Below are 15,481 nucleotides of genomic sequence, written 5' to 3'. Positions count from 1 at the left end.
AGGGTAGCCAGACTTCCCCATAGCTCTCATTGGGAAAGTGACTCTTCTACTATAAAGAGAGCCATGGCTGGTGCCTGAGACTCTGACCCTAAAAAAAAAAAAAAAAAAAATTGTAGCTCTTCATCAAAACACAGAGACTTTTCAGAACATTGTTGTAATAAATTGTGTACCTGCTCTCTCTTAAGCTGATTTAATATCCTATGTGCACATTGGAAAATTCATCAGTCTTGCCACAAAACAAACAAGCAAACATCACAGTAACAAGAACAGAGAATTTTATGGCTAAAAAATCTAGAACGGAGTAACTGATAACAAATCTGAGTGTTTTTGTCTAGTCTTATACTGCATGCCTACTCAATGCCAAACCCTATCTTAAGGGTAGGGATACAATTGTAACACAAATATGACTTCCCTTACACCTAACATCCTGATCACACAGAATGGAGATACATATTACTGGCCGCCCCTTTAGAAAGAGCATACTTAAACACTTAGATGAGAAAAACATGGGATTATCAAGGGACTGAAATAAATTCAGTGATAGTTGCTGGATTATAGAAGGCAAAGGATACTAGTTCAAAAGGCAAAGTTGGAGAGGAAAGAAGGGACCAGGCCATGGTGGCACTTGTAAGTCAGGTTGAGGAGTATAGACTTTCTCCTAAAAGTAAGTGGAAGCCTTTGAAAAGTTGCATACAGAGAAGTGCCATAATCAAATGAATGCCTCTCATATTAGGCAACTGGGTAGACATAATACTACCATACTACAATTAAAAAAAGATCACTGGAGAAAAGGTAGGTTTGAGAAATGATGAGTTTAGATGTTCAGGTATTGAATATGATGTTTCCGAAAGACACTCAAGCATACATGTACAGTAGGCAGCTGAACATACATCTTTAGCAAATGAGAGTGGTGTGATTTGAGAAATAGCTTTGTAGCTTTATAGAACTGAAAGGAGGGATGAAAAGAAATGCTAAAGGTCACTTATATGCAAATAAAAAAAGAAAATATATTCAGTGAACTGGGGTAAACAAGTTAAATGATTTTGGATCCCAGATTCAGTAGAATTATGGGGGCAGAAAATTAATAGCAATCACATAAGGAGGAAAAGGAGGCATGAGTTTAATAAATTATTTCAAGAAATTTAGCTTTATTGTGGAAAAGAGAAACAGCTATATGATGATTGGGTTAATGGAGGGCTTCTTTAAGAGAAAAAGTTGTAGTATTTGAATAACAATGGAAAATATCCAGGAGGAAGAGGATCTCTGTTTCCCTTTCTCTTCTTCTTTGTCTAAATGCAACAATCTTGAGGATACCCGTAAGGATTGTGTAGGTTTTGTGTACATATGTGTTAGAAAAATAGTTGGGCTTTTGTTCTGACCTTGTTTGGTCTGGAAAAAAAAAGAGAAATCCTGATAAGATGCAAAATGTATTTTCCCAAAGAAAAGTGAAAAAGAATCCTACTATCAGGATACTTAGCAGGGAGAAGGAAAGGAAAACTAACTGTACCTTGAGACTCTTAATGGATATCCTGGCCTCTGGCAAATTCTTGCCTCTGACTTGCTGGAATCCTCCTTTATGTATTATTTATATTCTCCTTGAATTCTCAGTCTTTGCTAGGGCAGTGTAGTAAAGTCATCCCCAGTAATCAGTCCTTGCTTAGTTCTGCCTCTGTTTCTCTAGGAGGTAAAACTTGTGGTTCTCAGAAATGGTTCTCCTGCCAAAGCTGGGGCAGAAAGAGAGAAAATGAAAGGAACAGGATCAGGGAAGGGATATCATACTGTTATTCCAAGCCAGAAATCGAATTTGTAAGTCCCATGATATGACTATCTATGTTCCCTTTCCCCTTAAAAAAAAACCCTAGATAGGAAAATACAAAAAAAAAAAAAAAAAAAAAATAGGTTTGAGGCAAATTAACATAAAGAGTAAATATGTTTTTACTCAAAAGAAGGATCAAAAAGGCTCTTAATTCATTCTTTTCCCAGGGAAATTTATTGTCTAATTCATTTAAATAAGTTTTGGCATAAATAGTTAAATTTATGTAACCAGTTCAATTCAAAGCCATCAAGACTTCTGTAACAACACCAAAAGGCTTAGTCTATAAACTATTAAAAATGCTTTGGAAATATAAATTAAAGATGACAACATGGAACTGTACTGCTGATACAACTCTTTTTAATTATAAAACTTTGCAAGACCATACAAAATTTAAGAACTTTATGAATTATATTAAAAATTTGCTAAGGAATGGAACTTTGAGTGAGTTTATGTCCAATAGGGGTTGACAAACTTATAAAAAAACAGAAAGCAAATAGTATAGACTTTACAAATTACAGGTGTCTATTGTAACTACTCAATTCTGTCATGATAGCTTGAAAGCAGACGTATATAAAAGGGTGGGGTGGATGTGTTCCAATAAAACTTTATTTATAAAACAGGCTGAAGACTGGGTTTGCCTCAAGGGCTATAGGTTGTGACTCCTATACTAATGCTAAAAGATGCTAAAAATATATAGATGATGAATATTGTACCTGAATAAAAGTTATTATGTAGCAGTATTTTGCATGTGTATATGTCAGCACCATTCTTTAGGTAGTTCCAGCCATCAAAAAATCATTATGAGACAGATATAAAGAAAATTTAATAAATCACATTTTCCTTCTTTTCTATTCAGGCAAATTGTGCTGCTTTCTTGAGATATTTCTTCTGTATATGTAAAAGTTAGGGTTAACATTTTATTGGAAGAAAGCAAGGCAGACTGGTTTTCCAATTGCGGTTAAATAAGCTTTCAATCAGATGGGAAGCTATCTGAGGCTTCTCTTGAGCATAGACTTTTAGAAATCTGGCTATTCAGACAATTATTTAAAAATGATTAAATTTTTATTGTTTGCTAATAGCCATGGTAGGACTGAGGATGAAAAATAAGACAGAATCTTCATTATTAAATGGTCATAGATAGATAAACAAACTCTTCTATTGTGATATGAGAAGAGCTTCAGTAAAGTGGTGTATAGGAAGTTATGGGAATTCTAAAGAAGGAATCACTTCAAACTAACAAGGAAACTGGAGTATATTAATTTTCAGGTAACTACTTAGAAAGCATAAAGTCTTAATTACCAGAATAAAGTGTTCCACTAAATCAGTGTGCTAAAGTCCTTATTATTTTTCCATTAATTATTCCAACTACCACTAGCCATAACATCAGGAAGTTCAGTATTTTCCCCTTGAATTTTTCAAAGACCATGACAAAAAGTTATAGTCTAAAATGCCCAATTTCCACATCTAAACTAAAGGATTACGGTGGTGGGATCAGCTCATTATATCTGTTAACTTCTTTTTGGGCGGGGGAAGGATCAAGGTTTCATTTTATTTTTTTAATTTAAATTCAATATCTGTTACTATTACCTGTGAATATGTTGCTTCATAGTTCAGTCTGATGGAAATGCATGGTATTTTTCTTTTATTTTATGAATCTCTTGTTTACATGGCTGCACACACCACTCCATTCTTCCACTTCACTCTCTCATTGCTTAAGTCAGAAAAGTATGCCAAATACTTGGGTTCTCAAAGATGTAGCTCTTGGTACTTGGATACTTCAGTCCACAAATGCAGAAACCTTCCAGAGGAATGGGTTCAAGAGAGATTCTGGAGTTTATTACCTCATAGTCTCAGAACACCTGAACTTTTCCTACCTAGCAAGTATCTACTTTTAAGTATTTGGCAGCTTTTTCCTTTAGACTTCCATAAAACAAATGGTCTGATTACATTGTGTTTTCCCGAATATAAAAATATTCACTGAAATTTGTCACTCTTAAGTAAGCTACATATTATTTTTTCAAAGTGTCCTGTTTCATTGTGCTTTTAAAAAAAGATACCCTCAATGAACTGGCACCTTCTTTGCTGAATATAAGGTGATTGAAACATAAGTAAACCCACATATGCACAAATAATCTTATGTATGCCATTCAGCTATGTGAATATTTAGCATACATTAGACAAAAAAATGCCATAAATGTATGATCTCATTAGTCCTCATTATCAGATTCCAGAATGCAGCAAAGGCTACCTCCCCTTTAATCAGAAAGCCTAGCTACTTTTTGCTGTAGCCTAACACTGATGCTTGCTACCTTTGAAGTCATAGTCCTCATGACAGAAATGAGAAAATAGACTTGGAACTTTGTGGTATTCAAATGATTAATTTATTGATATGCCACAGTGACTATCTGCAACAGAGTTGCACTAGTATAGCTAAAATGCTGGAGTCAAAGCTTAAGACCTAATGTTCAAGTTTCATAGTTAAGACATCTTCATGTGCAGAGAGCTTCCTGCTCCCCTGCCCCCATACTTACTCCCCACCTCAACAGTGTCCAAGGGAGCGGAGGTCTAATATTAGAAGTGCATGATGAAATTAATGTTACATTTGATCTCTTCTTTACCATCCCTTTCTCAAAGGGAAACATACAGTTTGGAAGCTATAGAGAGAGGGGTGTCTTAGTTTAGGGGCCAAATGATCTTTGGCATATGTCCATGAGATAAAATATGGGTATTATATCTTAGGTAACCAAAAAAGCCAGTGCTCAATAAATGTTTCCTAGTTTTACCAGCTTTGGAGATGGTAATCAAAGGTACATGGTGAAAAACTTTCAGAATCCTTCATTCTCCTTTCATATTATTAGACAACTACAGCATAGGCTCCCTGTAGGAGGAGATGGCCAAGCTACAGGATTATCTTTAATGCTAGACCAAAAGCCCCAGATTTGGATGATCTAGCTCAGGGCAAGTCCCTTAAACAACTGAGAAGCTTCTCAAGGGATTTTCTTGTGAATTCATTCACCGTCATTGACCTATACTCTTCTTCCCAGAGTGAATTCTACTTCCACTTGAAATCCCTAAATAGGTGTGATGATTAGACTTTCTTTATGGATGGCCCCCTAAACGAATGTAAATGAACTCTCCAGAATTTTGATAGAGAGCTGATAGATGGTTAAATGTAATGGCTAATAGTCTATTTTCGTGAGATAATTATGCATGAACTTGGATATTTCCTCTGTTCACAAGACCTAGATGTTGTTATCCTACATGAGAACATTTGGTTTTACCTTCAACCTAGAATACCTAACTCAGCAGCCTTCAAGCCATGTATCTTTAAAAAGCAGCTTACATGAGTAAGGATCAAGTTTTTGCACTACGGTACTTCTTCCCCAAGTGGAAGGAACAACACATAGCAAGTGGAAACTGAAGAAATAGAATGAATGATGCAATAAGCACAGAATGCAATATGAACTCATGCAGGCCTATCTAAAACACGCTGTGATACTGCTGAACTAAATTTCAGTTTCATGTATTCATCATCAACTATATATTGAATAGTATAAATTTGGAACTGAACAATAGGCTACATAGGTATAGTGATAACTATTTCATCCTTTCTTGGAGACATTTGAAGCTAGGAAAGGGACAAAACCCCAGAGGAAACAGTGATATTTGTTGCAACAGTATAAACACAAGAAGTTACAAGAATACAAAAAAAAAAAAAAAAAAAAAAATAGGGGGGCCTGGGTGGCTCAGTCAGTCGAGTGCCTGTCTTCGGCTTGGGTCATGATCCCAGGGTCCTGGGATTCTCTGCTCAGCTGGAAGCCTGCTTCTTTCTCCCTTCCCTCTGCCTGCTTATGTACTTTCTCTCTCTCTCTCTCTCTCTCTCTCTCTCTGTAAAATAAATAGATAAAATCTTTAAAAAAAAAAAAAAGGGAGAGAGAGAGAGAGAAGTTACAAGAACACCTTATTCTCCTGGGAAGGATTTACTAAAGGATGGGAGACCTTAGCTCCTCACCAATTAATAGGCCCTGCCTCCTCCAATACAACAAGAGAGGAAAATGTAGAAAGAATGGCTCGGACTGCTTTTTGCAAAAGTCTTCTGAAAGAAATGGGAAACCAAGAAAATAGATATTATTTTCCTACATAGGTGGCCTGTGATGATCAAATTAGAGTAAACTTAGGTCTTTTGTCTTCTGGTAGCCAGATAAGATGACTTCCATCACTTTGTATATGAAAACAGAACAAAACAAAACAAAAGAAACAAACAAAAAAGTGTGCAGAGGAATGATGGGGAGCTTTCAAGCTACTATGAAGACTGAAGACAAAAGTGGCGTTGGAATGGGGGAATGGAATAGAGCTAGAGGCCCAATGAACACTACTGCCTGAGTACTGCCATAACCCTGAATAGTTCAATCCTATAAATCAATGCTTTCGGTTTGTTTAAGACAATCGAGGTTTTTTCTTTTTCTTTTAAATTGGGGGTATGATAAGACTTTTTAACCGATACTCAGAATGTTGGAGGCAAATGTCCTGAAGGATGTTTTAAATGTCCTTAAAGATTTTTATGTCAAAGTGTGTCAGATGTATTTGTATCAGTTTATATATTAATATTATATATGCTAATAAGCTCTAGATATATGACTGCATGCTAGTATTCTCAGGAAGCAAACACAGTGAGACCTGCTAATTTATTTCACATATATCGTTGTGTTCCCCTTTGCTCACATTGAGTATTGGTCACTGGCAAAGGCAATCTGCCTAACCAAATGGGCCAGAAATCTAATCTGGTGTGACAAATGAAAAAGACACATAATTGTCTATGTAATTCTAGGGTGGACCTGTTATCAATTTTAGGCAATTGATGTTCTCGGAATAATATCATACACTGTGCCAGTGATTACAATCACTCTGGGGAATCACTGAAAGTTTCTGTAATCTTTTAGTGGGTTATAAAAATTAACAGAAACTTTTGGTAACTGGTATTGTACTTGCACATGATGACAATCTGATTTAGCTTCTTTGGTGCAAAATGGTCCTAAACATGAAGGTGTGTTCATCTTACTCTTTAAACCCAACATGACTGTTTGTTTCCTTTTAAGAGCAAAGACCATTAACATTAGATCATGTCAAAGTCTCTTGTCTGAAATGCCTGCCAGGTGGGGGCACTTGCTTTGTTGACCTCAGCTTCTATTATCTCTACTTTGTGGTCTAGTGAAACTTCAGAAACCACCAGTATTTCTCTTTCAATTACTGTTGCTCATATACTTTTATACTCATCCTAATTTACCAGAAAACTGAACTTTTCAAGGTATGAAGAAACTGAAATTATATAGCTGAAACTTTAAAGCAATTCTTAACTAGGCCATATACAGAGTTACATAGTAATCACTTCCTGGCTTGCATCTAGGGAAATGATGAAATTTAGCCCAAACTTGGAAATGTCACTCTTAGCAAGAGACTGTGCTATACTACTGTTTATTTCTGGTCTTTCATTCCTCTAGTATGTCACATGTGTCCTTCCTAAAGCTTCTCAGAAAATTGGCTCATTCTCCACTTCACTTATTTTAGTAGGTTCTGTATGATTTGGCAGACAGAAAGACACAAATGAGACAGTTCTCGATATGCCCACATTCACCATGTGCTTACAATTAAACTATGCTCTTCAGCATAGAGGGATTTGCAGAAAACAAATTTCCACAAAATATTCTGGACAACTTTGAAGCCGCAGCATTTAAAATATCCAAGAGGCATTAGTTCTTTATTATATCTCAAAGTATAAAATAACATTACAACAGGACATAATAAGTTTCCATGGCTATGTAGGATTCTTAATGTAGCAGTGATCAGATAACTTGAAATACCCTAATAAAATGAGAATTCTAATACTGATAACAATAATAAGATATATTAACACACATTCACTTTTTATCAGGCACTGTGTTAAGTTCATCACATACTTTAAATTCTAATCTTTTCAAAAAACCCTGCACACTTGAGATCATTATCCACTTTTTAAAGGCAAGGAGTCTGAGACTCCTGTAAGTCATTTGCCAAAGGCCACATACATAGTAAAGAAAGGACCAGGGCCTGAAATCCAGTTTTGTTTCTTTTAAAACAACTGGGTGATGGGCATTAAGGAGGGCACATGGTAGGGGGCGGAGCAAGGTGGCGGAGGAGTAGGAGACCTGGATGTCCTCTGGTCTCAGGAATTCAGCTGGATAGGGATCAAACCATTCTGAACACCTACGAACTCAACAGGAGATCGAAGAGGAGAGTAGCAACAACTCTCTGAACAGAGAAGCGACCACTTACTGGAAGGTAGGACGTGCGGAGAAGTGAATCCGAGGCGATATTCGGGAGGATAGACGGCGGGGGAGGGGGCCTCCGTCGGCCTCTTCTGGCAAGTGATAGAGCCGCGGAGCACAAAATCGGACCTTTTAGAAGTCGGCTCCGCTGAGGGACGTGGCTGCAGTGGCTAAGCGGGGGGTGGAATCCTCCCGGGACAGTGTGGTCTCAGGACCCTCGGGGTCACAGAAAGACCGGGGGTGCCTGAGTGCGGCAGAGCTCCCAGGGATCGGGGTGGGGAAGCCGGCTTCAGAGACGGAGCCGAGGCGCGGGCTCTCAGCTCGGGGTTGCCATAGACTGTGATCCATGGCCCAGTCGGGCCACTGCTCCTCCAGCAGGGACCCAACAGGCAGCAGAGCCGGGGAGACTCCCCTTCCTACCCCGGGAGGAGCGGCGCGGGAGCGCACCGCAGGGATCTGCTGGGTTTGGAGACCACACGGGGTCGGGTGCCAGAGATAAAAACGCTCGGTCACAGGCCGGGTGAGCACGGAGTGCGGCCGGAGACTGGGGAGGCAGGAGTGATTGACTGCTTCTCTCTGGGGGCGCACTGAGGAGCGGGGCCCCGAGTTCTCGGCTCCTCCGGGGTGGAGATTGGGAGGCCGCCATTTGCACTGTCGTCCTCCAAAGCCGTGCGGAAAGCTTGCAGGGAACAAAAGCTCCTGAGAGCAAACCCGAGCAGCTTGCTTAGCCTGGACTGAAAAGGGTGGGGCAATTCCGCCTCCTACAAAGACATTTGGGAACCACGGCAACAGGCCACTCCCCCAGAAGATCAGCACAAACAGCCAGCAAGCCAAGACCAAGTTTACCGATCAAGGAGAACGGGAGAACTCCAGCGCTAGGGGAATACTGCACATAGAATTCATGGCTTTTTTTCACCATGATTCATTAGTTTTTCTAAGTTAATTTTTTAACTGTTTTTTTAATTTCTCTTTTTCCCTTTTTCAACCAACATCTTATCAATCCCTTTCTTTAAAAAAACGTTTTTTATTTTTCATTTTTAAAGTCATATTTTATCCCTTCATAGTAGTTACCCTCATTTTTGGCATATACATATAAGTTGTTCTCTCTTTAAAATTTTGAGATACAGTTTCTTCTAACAGATCAAAATATACCCTAAATCACTAGTGTATGGCTTTGTTCTAGTCTCCTGCCTGATCACATTCTCTCCCTTTTTTTTTATATCTTCTTTCTTTTTTCAAACAACTTCTTATCGTATCAATTCCTTTTATAAAATCTTTATAATTTTCATCTTTACAGTCATCTTCCATCCCTTCATTGTATCAACCCTTATTTTGTACATATATAAGTCTTTCTTCCTTTAAAATTTTAGGAGGCACTTTTTTCTAACAGACCAAAATAAGCCCAAAATCTAGTGTGTGGCACTGATCTATGCACTAGCCTGATCATATTTGATCATATTCGGTTTTTTTTTGTATTGTTCTGTTTTTGTTTTTAATCTTTTTCTTTGTGTTTTTTTTTCTTTCTTTTCTCTTTCTTTGTTCTTTCTTTCCCTTTCTTTTCCGCTGGTTTCAGGTCTTTTCTGATTTGTATAGAGTATATTTGCTAGGGACGTTGTTAACCTGTTAGCATTTTGTTCTCTCATTCATCTCTTCCCCTCTGGACAAAATGACAAGACGAACAAAATCACAGCAAAAAGAACAAGAGATAGTACCGTCAGCCAGGGACCTACTCAATACGGACAATAGTACGATGTCGGACCTAGAGTTCAGAATCATGACTTTAAAGATACTAGCTGGGCTTGAAAAAAGCGTGGAAGTTATTAGAGAAACGCTTTCTGGAGAAATAAAAGAACTAAAATCTAACCAAGTCGAAATCAAAAAGGCTATTAATGAGGTGCAATCAAAAATGGGGGCACTAACTGCTAGGATAAATGAGGCAGAGGAGAGAATCAGCGATATAGAAGACCAAATGATGGAAAATAAAGAGGCTGAAAAAAAGAGAGAAACAACTACAGGATCATGAGGGCAGAATTCGAGGGATAAGTGATATGATAAGACGAAGCAACATTAGAATAATTGGGATCCCAGAAGAAGAAGAAAGAGAGAGAGGGGCAGAAGGTATATTGGAGCAAATTATAGCAGAGAACTTCCCTAATGTGAGGAAGGAAACAGGCATCAACATCCAGGAGGCACAGAGAACCCCTCTCAAAATCAATAAAAATAGGTCAACACCCCGACATCTAATAGTAAAACTTATGAGTCTCAGAGACAAAGAGAAAATCCTGAAAGCAGCTCGGGAGAAGAGATATGTAACCTATAATGGTAGAAATATTAGATTGGCAACAGACCTATCCACAGAGACCTGGCAGGCCAGAAAGGACTGGCATGATGTCTTCAGAGCACTAAACGAGAAAAATATGCAGTCAAGAATACTATATCCAGCTAGGCTGTCATTGAAAATAGAAGGAGAGATAAAAAGCTTCCAGGACAAACAAAAACTAAAGGAATTTGCAAACACGAAACCAGCCCTCCGAGAAATATTGAAAGGGGTCCTCTAAGCAAAAAGAGAGACTAAAAGCAGCACAGAACAGAAAGGAACACAGACAATATACAGTAACAGTCACCTTACAGGCAATACAATGGCACTAAATTCATACCTTTCAATAGTTACCCTGAATGTAAATGGGCTAAATGCCCCAATCAAAAGACACAGGCTATCAGATTGGATTAAAAAACAAGACCCATCAATATGCTGTCTGCAAGAGACTCATTTTAGACCCAAGGAAACCCCCACATTGAAAGTGAGGAGGTGGAAAACAATTTACCATGCTAAAGGACACCAAAAGAAAGCTGGGGTAGCAATCCTTATATCAGAGAAATTAGATTTTAAACCAAAGACTGTAATAAGAGATGAGGAAGGACACTATAGCCTACCTAAAGGGTCTATCCAACAAGAAGATCTAACAATTGTAAATATCTATGCCCCAAATATGGGAGCAGCCAATTATATAAGGCAATTAATAACAAAAGCAAAGAAACACATTGACAGCAATACAATAATAGTGGGGGACTTTAACACCCCCCTGACTGAAATGGACAGATCATCTAAGCAAAAGATCAACAAGGAAATAAAGACTTTAAATGACACACTGGACCAAATGGACTTCACAGACATATTCAGAACACTCCAACCCAGTGCAACGGAATACACATTCTTCTCTAGTGCCCATGGAACATTCTCCAGAATTGATCACATCCTAGGTCACAAATCAGGTCTCAACCGGTACCAAAAGATTGGGATTATTCCCTGCATATTTTCAGACCACAATGCTTTGAAACTGGAACTCAATCACAAGAACAAAGTCGGAAAGAACAAAACAATAAAAAAATTTAAAAAAAAGGAGGGCACATGGTGTAATGAGCACTGGGTATTATACACAACTAATGAATCATTGAACATTACATCAAAAATTAATGATGTAGTATATATTGACTAATTGAATTTAAATTAAAAAAAGGAAAAACAAAGCAAAAAAACAAAAAAAAGTGCCTTTTATTTTTTAATTTTTTTATTATGTTATGTTAATCACCATACATTACATCATTAGTTTTTGATGTAGTGTTCCATGATTCATTGTTTGCGTATAACACCCAGTGCTCCATGCAGAACGTGCCCTCTTTAATACCCATCACCGGCCTAACCCATCCCCTCACCCCCCTTCCCTTCTAGAACCCTCAGTTTGTTTCTCGGAGTCCATCGTCTCTCATGGTTCCTCTCCCCCTCCGTTTTCCCCCGCCTTCCATGGTGCATTTTAAATGATAGCACCAAGCTCAGCTTCACAGTATTGGCTTGATTAAATATTTTCTGTCACAAAATACATAATGGACAAGAAATAGCTACATCATGAGAAATATACATTGTCTTGATTAAAAAGAAATGGTGGGGATATCAGGACCCCAAATAAAGCAATATAGATATTCTGTATCTGTAGTATATTCTGATAACAGAAGTCTAAGTTCATGGTTGACAAAGACACTACCCACCAATTAGCCAAAATTTTTTTCCAAGCAGTAAACCAGAACCATGATGTTTGGCATGTGTAAGATAGTTTCAGTTCCTCTTTTTTTTTAACGAAACAAAATTCTAACTATTAAAAACATTTTCTATTGCCCAGTGATTACAAATATAATAATATTGGCTCTGTGTAATAAAAAATAATCCCAATGGCTCAGGATTATGTCTAGGAATTCATTTGAAAATACTTAAATGGTAGATGTATTCTGGACAGAAATTTAATATGGATTTCAAATGACTTCAAAATAAAATTAGCTCACCATTCTTCTATTGCAGAGCTTAATCAACCTTCCAAGTTAAAGAAGACTTTTGTCACAGACAAAGGTTATTTTGACAAAGCCAAATTAAGGTCCTAGTAGGTCTTGATACACAGAAAGAAAGCTCAGTCCCTAGTGAGTTTAGTGATAATTAACATCTGACTTAAAGAACCATCGGGAATGACTTGGAATGCTTTAATTGGTCCACCTTACTTGCCTGCAGGCTCTTCTGTTGTGGGGATGATTTAAGTCTCTTCTTGCTTTCAGCTAAATCTCAGCATGTCTCAGATTTCTAAAGCTACCTTTATCATTTGAGGCCCTAAGGAAAAAATGAATTGTAATTCAGCTTTTATCTTACTTCATGGAGAACCATAAGTGTTTCTATAATATTAAAAGGAGAGCTGATTAAGAAGGCAGGGATCAATCACAAAATAAAGGCAAATACGTAGGAATAGATCTTTGGGTATCCACTAACATACATGACCTACTTTCATGTAAAATGTGTCAGGTGAATATATAATTTAAAAGAGTGATAAAGGATTAGTTCACAAAATCACCGAGGAGACAAATTGAGATACACTGAGTCAGTATAAAGCCATACATTTGCTCAAACCTATCCATATTTGTTACTCCTATAGTAAAATGAGACATAAAATTACTGAACGTTAACTGTATCATTTATATATTTTTATTGTTGCTTACTTTAAATTAAACCCATGGGAGGGTGGTTATGAAAAATAATGATATCCATTAAGAGTGAAGATCTAATTGAAGGCATTATCAAATGTGGTAACATTTGCAGCTGGACCACCATGGAAATAGAAATAAATATGCAGATGGATGAAACCAGTCTGCCTGTCAATGAGCCATTAAGGCACATTATCCCAGCTGTCAGAAATTTTTCTATTTATGTTGAGTGTTCATCTTTGCTAAGTGGTGGATGGGAGAATTACTCTATTTTTTAAGACTCTGTTTTTATAAATTTAAAAAGGTGAAATTTTGCTCTCTGAAAGGTTTTTGTATTAGTATGTTTGATCTCTTTCTTCTCTAGTTATAAATTGTACTGTCCTAATTTCAGAGTATATATATATTATATAAGAAAGCACATATATTACACTATTATTGAATGTATATATTCAATATCTGCCTTATTTAAACATGTGCACATGTACATTTTTAATGTAAATTCCTTTCACATAAACGCTAAATCATTGTTATGAAGAAGAGAGTTCTTATTTTGGTTTTGAGCTTTGTAGTTGTAGGTAACATGTTCAGAAAATAAATTTTTAAAATCTCTTTGGATACAGATAAAAATGAACAGCAACGTATTTTCTTTCCTTTTTTTTTTGGTTATTTTTACTACACACACACTTTAATAAGAGTTTCAGTATTTCCATTATGCATAGATAGAAATGTCAGAGGGAGTAGAAAGTGGAATCCTGCTGTCACTGAGAGTACTTGAATCTCTAATTCTGAATGAGTTATCTGAGGGTTGCCAGTAAGCATAAAGGAAAATTCTTGTCAGTCTGGCACTTAATTGGATGTACTTCATTTTATTTGTAATCTCTGGAGAAAAGCCCTCTCAAACAGTGGACCCATAACATTTATAATTAAGATAGTGTACTTCAAGTTTTGCTTTCATTTACACTGGGCAGAACTACTCTTTTAAGATTCATATGAACACATGATATTAACATGAAATATATGCAACAAAAATCTGTGTAAGGTGAATATATATGAGGTTGTGTTTTTAGGTAAAGCTGTATCCTAAATTCCTGTCATTCCTCAGTATTGGTTCCACTTTTATATAGGGAAAAATTATTCTTTGTTGTATCATATTTATGAGTATGGTGAAGTGTTATTTTGATAATAGTAAGTATCATAAAATGTTAGTAGTAAGAATCCAAGGTATGATGGGAGATTGAGAACATGTTCCTAAATTGCCCACACTGAGATTCATCTTCAAATAATCAAGTGGTTATGAAACAAGAAAAAGATTAGCGTTGGAAACCAGAAAAAAAAAAATATACATGCCACATGCCATATGTATAAAGACATCTCAGCCATCAAAGTATAGGTAAAAGCAGATGAATGAAAGGAAAAATGTGCACATGACCTGCCACAAATCACTTGCAAATTGATAGTGGACCTCACAATTTGAGTGTAAGGACTAGATTGTATCAGGGAAATCAGTAGCCTTCTAGCAATGTTCCTCTGAAGTCCATGAGGCCATGTTGAATAGATAGATACCCCGATGTACTTGCTTAGTCTAGGCTGCTGCTTAAAGTTGGTATCTGGGCTAGGCAGAGTGCCTGTGAACTGACTTGCTGCTTTGCAGCTAGTATGTCTATGCCAGGTAATGAACAGTTAGCTCCAGCTAGTGTCTACCTGCTTCTACAACAAACAAGGAAAACCACCCATCCTCTCCGTCTGGTGTTCTCTCAAAACTTGGTTATTGTTAAATCTCTCTAACTAAATAGGTCACAGTGAATCTAAATGTTCTCCTTCATGGCAACTTGAAAGAAGAGATGAGGGTTTTCCACAATCTCTGGGAGAATCTACCTCAGAGCACACTATGAAAGTTAATTCTTCTCCCTGTTAAACATGAGACAAAGAAAAAAATTATCTGATGTAAGAAAATGTGTTGCATTTCAAAAGAAAGAACACAATATGAAGAAACAAACATCTCCCTATGACAAAGAATTATAATGAAAGTCCAGAGGGGTGTCTGGTGGCTCAGTCAATTGAGCATCCGACTCTTGGTTTCTGCTCAGGTCATGATCTCTGAGTCATGAGATGGAGCCCTGGGTCCAACTCCACGCTCAGCACGGAGTCTGCTGGGGATTCTCTTTCACACCAGCTCCCTCTGCCTCTCCCCTGCCTGCTCACGTGCTCGCTCTATAGATGAAATAAATAAATAAATCTTTTTAAAAAATAATGAAAGTCAAGAAAGCATATAGAAAAATGTAGAATTTTGTTTATTTGTATTTTTTTATTGATTAAACTTAATATTACTTCCAAAACATTTACT

The 15,481-nt window shown here is 37.2% G+C and overlaps 1 long non-coding RNA gene across 1 annotated transcript; it reads right to left on the bottom strand.

Annotated features, from left to right (window-relative positions):
* Nucleotides 1-1,175: 1,175 nt before the first annotated feature.
* Nucleotides 1,176-3,581, bottom strand: LOC113925697. The gene is made up of 3 exons (XR_003521028.1): nt 3,404-3,581; nt 1,508-1,724; nt 1,176-1,389 (listed from the first exon to the last, which is right to left on the bottom strand). It is a non-coding gene; the product is annotated as an uncharacterized LOC113925697 (long non-coding RNA).
* Between the last annotated feature and the right edge of the window lie 11,900 nt (nt 3,582-15,481).

The sequence above is a fragment of the Zalophus californianus genome, chromosome 2 (assembly GCF_009762305.2).
Source record: "Zalophus californianus isolate mZalCal1 chromosome 2, mZalCal1.pri.v2, whole genome shotgun sequence".
NCBI lineage: Eukaryota > Metazoa > Chordata > Mammalia > Carnivora > Otariidae > Zalophus > Zalophus californianus.
This window is presented reverse-complemented; position numbering and strand designations above follow the sequence as displayed.